Here is a 10535-nt window from a genome sequence, read left to right on the forward strand (position 1 = left end):
CTGCAATGTGAGAGCTTGGATTCGGTCTGCCTGATTAAGTGAGGCGATGAGCACGATGAGCACCTGCGGCAGCTAGCAGCTTATGCGCCGCAGGTCACCGAAGACAGGCACGAATTAACATCAGTAAGGCCTCCCCACAAAAAGGCAATGAGAAGGCTTGGATTCGGTTTGCCTGATAGGGCTTGTAAGCCCCTGCAGGCAGAGCAGAGCATGCGCTGCAGGGCACCGAACACAGGCACGCATCAGCGCCTAAAAACCTCCTCACAACATGGCGAAGAGAGGACCCGGATTCGGTTTGCCTGATTGATAGGACTTGTAAGAGCCTGTGGCAACTCTAGCAAGTAGAGCAGAGTGTGTGCCGCGGGACACCGAAGACAGGCGTGTATCAACGCCAAAAAATAAAAAGAAAGGGGGATCTGTGGGGAGCAATCCGGACTGGACTGAGTTACTGGAATTAAGACTTATTCTATGCATCTGCTCTCCCACAATATGGCGCTGGGAGAGAAGTAAACAGCTTCCGCACAGCTGCCTCCAGTTCAACTAATAAACTGTAGGACTTGCTCCTGATTGGAGGAGAGCAGCGTACTCGGCGTGTGGGCAGCCGAGTTGGGATTGGCGGAGGAGGACTATAAAGGAGGAGAGAGACGGCATGCACCAGGAACATCTATGGGGAACATCTAAGGGAACCCGTGCAGCCCCCGAGAAAGCCGGCCGGTGGTGTGCCGCTCCCCTGCGGAAGTGGGGAATGTGGCCAGGGGGAACTGCCCTTCCACGGAGGTGGAAGGGATAGTAGCCAACCTGGGAAGAACCAGCAGCAAACCCGGGGAGGGCCGAGCAGACGAAAGAACAGCGCAGGGTCCTGTGTTGCTCCTCCACGAAGAGGGGGAGCGACACTAGGGTGCATGGGGAGTCTTCAAGAATTCCATTAAAAAATGTGTATAAGGGAAAAACTAGATACTGATTTTTAAAAATTGTACCAACAGTAACTTACCTTTTAACTCCATTTCTCCTGTGCACTTTTTACAATCCTTTGGGTATAGTTTACTCTATGTGAGGTCTAGAGCACTCTGGGGATACAGGAGACATTATTATGTCTGAGACTGCATCATGTGTTGATTGCACTTTATAGGCTCAGAGTATGGGAACTCAAGTGTGGCCCATTGGACTTAGCCTGATGGGACAGTAGTCATAATAAAGGCAAGCTAGTACTGAGAAATTACCAGCCAGATATGGTCCTTAGCATTTTAAACGTGTTGCCCTATTTCATTCTTGCTTAAATGGTAGGTATCATTATTATCATAATTTTACAGGTGAAGAAGAACAGATTGCCCAAGATGCTATTGGTAAAAAGTGGCAAAACCACCATTTAAACCTGGAAGGATTCTTTAATGATGATGCTTAATTTTAGTTGGATGTGTCAGAGTCTGGCTGACTGTACATACTCTGTATAGGCTCTGCACAATGAGGAAGGTGAAAACTTTCAAAAGTTATTACACATGACTTAAATTGATGGAGCTAGAGAAGAATTTGAGGCCCAAGGGACTTTTTTCCCCACCTTGAATGAGAAATCTAAGAATCCTGGTGTCTCCCATATCAGCCAACTTTCAACAGTGGGTGATGTATAGTTCTTTTGCAATCTGTCTTTCAAAGTGATGTTGGCCTTTTGCCTCTCCTGGAGATTCCATAGTGAAACACAAAGCAGCCTGGAATGGCATGCTTTTAATTAGTTTTGAGCAGTGCAGTAAATGAATGACATTGAAATAGGTTGGCTGAGAAAAAGAAGGAAAAATTTAAACAGCAGTTTTTTCTGATAATTCTTTGATAGCTGACATCACTTCTAGAATGAACAAGGTAAGGGTTTACTGCACAGGGTGAACTGAATAAGCAATAACTTTATCATAGCCTTATCAACTGAAAATAGGTAACTTTAAACATTATTTTTAATGCTTATATAAATTAGCTTTCACTTAGACACTTTAAACCATACTTTTCTTTTACATAGTTCACCCACTTCTTGAGTGTCTGCTATTCACTGCCAGGTGCTTGATCCAGTGGCAGAATTATCATCCAGCTTGAGTCACTCTACTGAACTATCAACAGTAGTTAAAGAAGAATCCTAAAGCAGAGGTTAAAATTAAACCAATATTTTGATTTACAATGAATGTAAAATACAGCAGAGATCATGGTGCATGAAGCAATTTTGAGTTTACATGTTTATAATGTTTCAATGTTTAAAATATCTTTTCTTCCTAAAGATAAGGTGTAACATGTGCATATGTATACAGCCATCTATGTACACTGGATTGTAGTTGTGCTCCTGGTGAATCTTTTCTCCCCAGATTCACTTAAAAATTCATGGGAGCACCACTGCTATAAGACCTTCTACTAAAAATATTTCACAGTAAGACAGAAAAAACAGCTGGGACACATTATTAAATTTTCAAGTAATGTTATGCACAGTATTATTGTCAATATATGCTCAACAGTAAGCTTAGAACTATAAATGTACCATGTAATTAACATTAGAGAATAAAACTGTTACAGGTAATGGGAGAGGACATAGAGAAACTTTTTTCCTGCTGCTAAAAGAGAAACAAAGAGAGGGAAAAGCCTAGGATGTCATCCATTCAGTACGCATGTCTAAATTCTTTACGTATGTTTCTACATTTTTTCAATTAAATGAAGTACAGATAATTCTGTAACAATGTCAAATTGCTTCCCTAATAGCTACTTGCCTTGCAAGTCAAATTTGCTTTATGTTAGGATTTACAAAAATAATAAAAGTCAAGATGAGAAACCATTATCATCCTGGTTCCAAGTGACATAATTTGGCCTTTCATCAAAACTGGTAATTTCTGAAGTTTTGCTACACATGAAAAGAACAGGTGTCACAGGACATGATTAAAAAATTTGTTAAAAATTAATAGAAATCACCTTTAAAGTAGCTTTCCAAAAGATACTATAGGCAGCAGTCCAGTTAGAAATATCAGCTCTGAAGAGGTAGAGAATTTGAGCACATTATCTGAAGACAGCTTTGGCACCATCTTCTCTCTCCTCAGGATCAACATTTTCAAGTAAGACAATTTCATGGTAACAGGAAAGCAGATTCCATAACTGAATGAAAAGGTGCTGGTCAACTCCCATGTCTCAACAATTAGTCTATTACATATGAAACAGAACATGGTCAAGGACACGCATACACTTGATTTATTTTTGTCTGTTTCCATGATCAAGTTTCTTCATAAGTGAATTTGATATCAATAAATACAAAAAGGTATCATTCATAACAAAGATACAAGTGAAAACCCCCTGCAATAAAACCTATTTTCAAAAGTATCAAGAAAACAAAAGGGGGATGATTTGATGCAGCTTTCTTAAGAGATCATAGAGAGGACACGGTTTTAAATAAAAATGGCAAGATCAATAACCAACAAACAATATCAGTTGCACAGAACTAGATGATTCTGTAACATTTCTCTTTGAGGTCTTAGTTTTCAAACTACAGATCACCCTAAAGAAGTGGCAACTAATGACATGTATCACCATCACAAACAGAGGCCTGTTGAAGTTCAATACAGTCCTGCACTGTTTCACATCATTTAAGTATTTCTAGCATAGGACATGATACAGAACAAAACTAGAAAGTAGGAATAAAATATTATTCTGCAGTGGAATAAAGGCAAAAAATGTTTAAAAGTGTTAATTTTTAAAGCTTTAAGCATTCCTGTTTAACCAGGATTTTAAAAAATTATATAATCATAAAATTGGCAAAGGTTAATGGGAAGACAAAGAACTACAAATATGTGAAATGATGAATTAGGTTAAAAATTACTTTGTACTGGGGCCGGCACCACGGCTCACTTGGTTAATCCTCCGCCTTGCAGCCCCATCATCCCATATGGGAAGTGAACCAATGGAAGGAAGACCTTTCTCACTGTCTCTTTCTCTCACTGTCAAATAAACTCCCTACCTGTCAAATAAAAACAAATTATTTTGTACTTTTTGATGTTTATACTGCTTTGGGGCTGGCGCTGTGGCGCAATAGGTTAATCCTCCTCCTGCAGTGCTGGCATCCCATGTGTGTTCCAGTTCTAGTCCCAGCTTTTGCTCTTCCAATCCAGCTCTCTGCTATGGCCCAGGAGTGCAGAGGAGGATGGCCCAAGCGCTTGGCCCTGCACTGCATGGGAGACCAGGATAAGCACCTAGCTCCTGCCTTCAGATCAGCACAGTGCAGCGGCCGCAGCGCACTGGCTGCGGAGGTCATTGGAGGGTGAACCAATGGCAAAAGGAAGACCTTTCTCTCTGTCTCTCTCTCTCACTGTCCACTCTGCCTGTCAAAAAAAAAAAAAAAAAGAAAAGAAAAAAGAAACAAAATGAAATTCTAAAACTAGGAAACAACGGTTAAGCTCCAAAAGATGTTTTTGAGTGTTCCTTTTCACTAATGAGGGTAGTCTGTCCTTTTCAGTAGAGACCTGGTTCACTTTGATGAGCTTCATTAACTTTGTCCAGAAATATCAGTAGTGGGATCAATTCCTCCTGAACCTCTCTGTGCACTTTTGATGCAAAGATGACAAACATTTTATTGCTGGTGAGTTGGCTGAGATGTGGTTTTAGCTCATCACCAATCACTGCATGAACAGCCACCAGACAGAGGACACCAGCTTCCTGAACACTGCTCTCTGAGTGATCATAACCCTGTATTAGGCCTAGCATACTTTCTGGCAAAAGTCGGTTAAGGGGTTCCTTGGACTTTCTCGCTATCACATTTGTTTGCATTTTGATTGCAGCCATGTTAATTGGGTAATCTGTAGTCTGGATGATAGGACCAGGCACTTTGATACATTGCTCTGGAGTAATGGAAGTAGCTAGTGCTGATGCAGCTCCCTCAGCAGATCTCATCACCTCCTTATGAGGATCTTTATGTGCTTCCAATGTTTTCATTACAGTCAGTTCTGCATCGTTTTTAAATCTTGCTAGTTGATGCCTTAGGTTCTCTCAAAACCTCTAATGCCAAAGCCCTGATTGTTGGCTCTTTATCTCCAAGGGTTTCAAGCAATAAAAGCAATATTGTTTTGAAATGTTCATCCCAAACACTGAAAGATTTTTCCTATTCCACTTTCATGAGTTCTTAGAGGGTGATCTTTCTTTCTTCCACACGTTCATTGTGATTAGACAGCTCCTTCAATAATTCTGCAACTAGGTCAGAATGCTCTAAGGAAGGATCATCAGGAAATTGAGCAGAATCATCTGTCGCTCCCCCTCTTCATGGAGGAACGACACTAAACCCTGCGCTGTTCTTTTGTCTGCTCGGCCCTTCCCGGGTTTGCTGCTGGTTCTTCCCAGGTTGGCTACCGACCCTTCCACCTCCGTGGAAGGGCGGTTCCCCCTAGCCACTTTCCCCACTTCCGTGGGGGAGCGGCACACCGCTGGCCGGCTCTCTTGGGGGCTGCACAGGTGTTCCCTTAGATAGATGTTCCCCTTAGATGTTCCTGGTGCATGTTGTCTCTCTCCTCCTTTATAGTCCTCTTCCACCAATCCCAACTCTGCTACCCACACGCCGAGTACACTGCTCTCCTCCAATCAGGAGCAGGTCCTGCAGCTTGTCAAGTTGGTGAGAGGCAGCTGGGTAGAAGCTGTTTCCTCCTCTCCCAGCGCCATATTGTGGGAAAGCAGATGCATAGAATAAGTCTTAATTCCAGTAACTTAGTCTAGTCCGAGTTGCTCCCAGTTGCTCCCCACAATCATCATCAAACATGGGTTCCTTGAGTGTAGAAATGTTGAAGGGACTGATGCTATCTCAAGAATGGTGTGGATTATAGTCTTGAGAGCATAGGTAGGAGTGAGCAGGCAACAAATGGAGCAATGAAGTTTTATTATCAAGAGCTGTTTGGCTTGAGTCAGTAGCATCACCTCCTGCTCTTGGGTCAGCAACACCAGGACCACCACACACTGAATCACCATCATCCTTTTTGGAATCCTTTTTCAATTGCTCATTCATATCTTCTTGACTACAGAAACTGAAATTCTGAATTGCTTCAGTGACACCTCAAAGAGAGCTGTAAATATCTTCAGAGTTTATATTTTCTGAATCATACTCAAATGCACTTGGAGATAATGTATTCTGTGATTTACTGGTAGGAGAAGTAAGAGGAATGGACTAGTTGGCTGGCGATCATGGTGTTGGTCTCATCAAAGGATTCCCCATGGAATTCTGCATTCTGTTGCTGGTATTTCAAAGGTGATTATGAAGAAGCTTGGTAGCACCATCCTGAAAAGATTTTGGTAAAGTTCCTAATAACATTGTAAACTCCAGAGTATTGAGTTCAAATAAAGAAATCAGCTCTGATTGTGCTGCCTTCCGAACATCAGAACATTTGGGTTCTGTTGTCCAAATGATAACTTGAGACATTGCCAGGCAAGTTTCAGGGTAATTTATAAAATCTCTTGCGCCAATCTGTTTGGCTATAGTTTTTATGTATATAAGTATAGCAACCTTCACCTTGAAGCTTGGTGTTTGGGTCTGGCCAACTGTAAATCTCATTAGAATATTAAACTGAAGATCAATTGGAAAAGATTCTCTGGTGCCATCAGGGCCTTTCTGAACTTTTGCCTGAACAGACCCAAGCAAGTCAGCACCCATTTCTTTTTTTATTAGTTGTGTGAGCAGCACAGATAACCAATCTTGAGGATCATCCTTGTGGACCTGTATCAGATCCACTAGGCTCTCCAAAAACATGTTGAACACCCTGCCATAAGGATCAGCAAATATTCTTGTGAAAATCTCACATAATCTTTTCAGGTCAACTCGACTTAAGGGTCTCTGATTTTTTTTTAAATAAGTTCTGCAGTCCCAGGAGTCCTTCCTTCCTTTCTGACCAGTTGGAACTAGCACATCTATTAAGGACTTTTGCAGCATCTTCCATCTGCCTCATATATGTTGGACTACTACCATTTTGAGAACTATATAAGCCTTCTTAATAAGAACTAGACACATTGCTGTTGGCATCATCATCTGAAAACATTCCATATAATTCATATCTTTGAGCAGGTTTTTTCAGGGCATCTGCTACTGCCTCTTCCACATTGGAACCTGTGTTCAGGACTCTCATATCACTGACTGAAGATGACGGTCAGCTTGATTGACTGATCCCATACCCCAGACCCAGGGGTTGAAAAATCAAACAGGATTTGTGTCCTGGTTGCTCTCCTGATTTTCTCCCCAGCTGCATCCCTGACTCACATTGGTCATGGAATGTGACTATTCTGGGCAACTCAGAGTCTTGATGGGCTAGCATCTCTGCTACAACCCTGGCCACTTGGTACCTTGTTTCTTTTCTGCACTAGGGCAAAATTGACCAGGACTCTTTGAACACCAGAGCTCACAGTATAGAGAGCTATTGTGGACAGAACTCTTCCAGAAGACCCCGACTGGCTACCAGGCTGTGATTTGGAGACCATTTTCATTCAGCTTTGTCCTCTAGAGTCCATCTTGGCATTTCCCATGCCAGAATGCGGTGCTGAAAGCTTTGCTCTCACCTGCCCTAGGGAGCATAGGAACCTGGATTCAGCGCACCTGCACCCACCTGCACCCAACTGCCCACTTTCACAGACTTCCCAGAAGCATGATGTGCCTTGGCACCAGCAAAAGTATTCACATCAATGTCACTTCATGAACACTGCAGACTTCCTGGAAGGGAACTGGCTTTGCTGCTACCTGCTGATACTCTTCCAGCCACAGCTGACAGATTTGCTGTAGACCATTTGGAAGAAAAAGGGTAATTGAAACTTTCTTGTGAGCTAGATTAGGACCTGTCTGATTGTGGAAGAGATTCGACACTGCTGGAACTTCTTAAGTAGGCATGAATACTCTTCTGATACTTGGTTCAAGGGAATTATACAATGTTTCAGATTCACCAGAAAGTGGTTTCTAAGACTCATGTAAGTCTTTCTTGTTTCCACTCTTGCCTCAGCATCAGCATCAGCATCATGAATTCCCTTCTTAATAGTTTTTTTAAATTTTTGTTTAACAGGTAGAATTATAGACAGTGAGAGAGAGAGAGACAGAGAGATAGGTCTTCGTTCCATTGGTTCACTCCCCAAATAGCTGCTATGGCTGGTGCTGCACCAATTTGAAGCCAGGAGCCAGGTGCTTCCTCCTGGTCTCTTGTGAGGGTGCAGGGGCCCAAGCACTCTGGCCGTCTTCCACTACTATCCCAGGCCACAGCAGAGAGCTGGACTGGAAGAGGAGCAACTGAGACTAGAACTTGGTGCCCATATGGGAACCCAGTGCTTTAGGTGGAGGATTAACCAAGTGCGCCATGGCACCAGTCCCCCTTCTTAATTTTTTTGACCAAGACAGCTGCATGTCTTTATAAGGAATGAGTCTGCCACTCTTGCAGCAAGAAATCTAAAAATTCAAATGAACCTATCCTCACAGACTGATTTTGATGTGCAATTGCATATTATTAAAGGCACAAGTCTGGACACATGTGTATTCTGAATGATGAACATGATTGCTGCACATCCAGAAGTTGCCATGACTGTTCCAGCTATGGTAACGCAAGCTTCCTGAACCACTTGGAATCTAAAATCCTTAGCTGCAAGTTTAAATGACCCACCCAACAAGCATAAATGTGGAGAAAGTGATCATATTGTGCAGCTCCAGCAACCAGCAGTGACCAGATTTTCTTAAGTGCATTGGCACACTGATCCCAGTCATGTTTGTCCTCTGACAAACTTTCCCTGATTTTATTGAATGTTTCTTCAAGTTTTTGACTAGAATAGATCTGAATAGAAGGGACATCTGTAAAAGCTTTTACAAAATCATCCTCATCTGGCCCAAGTCTTTGGGCCCTGCACCTGGATGGGAGACGAGGAGGAAGCACCTGGATCCTGGCTTTGGATTGGTGCAGCATGCTGGCCATGGCGGCTATTAGGGTGGTGAACCAAGGGAAGGAAGACCTTTCTCTCTGTCTCTCTTTGTCACTGTCTAACTCTGCCTGTCAAAAAAAAAAAAAAAAAAAAAAAAAAAAAAAAAAAAAAAAAACCACAAAATCATCTTTGTCAATGGCTCCAACACCTCCTTTTGAAGCGTCTCCAAGCTAAGGGACACCTGCTGAACCAGGTTTCCTTGCACTGTTAACAGGATTTCTGGACATTTTAGGTTCAGGAACCTTGAAGGCTGAAGCAGCTGATGATGGTCTATTTCCATCCCCTGATTTTTTTCATCATCAAAGCGTTTATGTTTGCAGACACTCAAAAATCATACCACCTGGATTTTGCACTACTTTAAATTTAGAAATGATCATTTTTAATCTAGCAGAAGGAATTCCTCTTGTTAAAGATCTACTCACACTTTCTCTCCCACATGTCTATAAATCTCCACTATAACCAATATTGCAGCTTCTCTCACTTGACTATTAGAATCTCCAAATAGTACACACAATGTTATACCAACTTGATGAGGACTAATGGCTGAGTCCCAAAATTGTTTAATGTTTCAATAAGACACAGACACATACCTTGTTGAGATAGAAAATTCTCGTGTTTAAAAACTGAAGTCGGCTGGCGCCGCGGCTCACTAGGCTAATCCTCTGCCTTGCGGCGCCGGCACACTGGGTTCTAGTCCTGGTTGGGGCACCGGATTCTGTCCCGGTTGCCCCTCTTTCAGGCCAGCTCTCTGCTATGGCCCAGGAGTGCAGTGGAGGATGGCCCATGTACTTGGGCCCTGCACCCCATGGGAGACCAGGATAAGTACCTGGCTCCTGCCATCGGATCAGCGCACTGCACCGGCTGCACCGCACCAGCGGCCATTGGAGGGTGAACCAACGGCAAAGGAAGACCTTACTCTCTGTCTCTCTCTCTCACTGTCCATTCTGCCTATAAAAAAAATAGAAACCAACAGTGCCATTACACACATAGGTGGTGCTACTTCATTCATAAACTTCAATATCACTATTTGAGCTTCATCTCAAACCTTATTTTTGACATCTCCCATTCTATTAAAATTTCAATAATCTTTGCTATATAAGATTTAAATTGTGTTGAAAATTTATGAAAAAGGCACTTAAATTGCCAATCCCGTTAATGATACCTGATCATTGCTTGATCTCACCCAGCCAATGAGCGCATCAATGATCTTGGCCAGGTGGCTCTGGTCATCTTCCAGGTCTGAGATGGCACTGGGGGTATTGAGATACAGCAGGAGTTCCTGGATGACCTGCAACCTGCTGCCAACATCCTTCTGCAACACCTGGGCACTGAAATACTCCATGCTATGGGGTTCCATGGCTGCAGCCAGTGAGGGGCCAACTTTTGCCCAGCCTCCAGTGTGGGTAGGCACTGGGAACCCACAGAAAGTGCAACAGAGGTGTGGCTCCTGGCGCTAGGCAGGCGGTGGGAGCAGTGCCAGGTGCGCAGCTACCCCCAAACTAGTCAAACTTGCACCTGCTGAGCTCCATCCCACTTCTGAGACATTTCTGTGCTAGGCAGTGAAATTTATTGTTTGAAGTTTGAGTTAGCTTGAACTGTAGGTG

The 10535-nt window shown here is 42.9% G+C and overlaps 1 pseudogene; it reads right to left on the reverse strand.

Moving 5' to 3' along the window:
- Positions 1–4495: 4495 nt before the first annotated feature.
- On the reverse strand, positions 4496–10288 carry LOC100342606 (CLIP-associating protein 2-like; annotated as a pseudogene).
- Between the last annotated feature and the right edge of the window lie 247 nt (positions 10289–10535).

The sequence above is a fragment of the Oryctolagus cuniculus genome, chromosome 12 (assembly GCF_051225735.1).
Source record: "Oryctolagus cuniculus isolate XC-2025 breed Fujian yellow rabbit chromosome 12, ASM5122573v1, whole genome shotgun sequence".
Lineage (NCBI taxonomy): Eukaryota > Metazoa > Chordata > Mammalia > Lagomorpha > Leporidae > Oryctolagus > Oryctolagus cuniculus.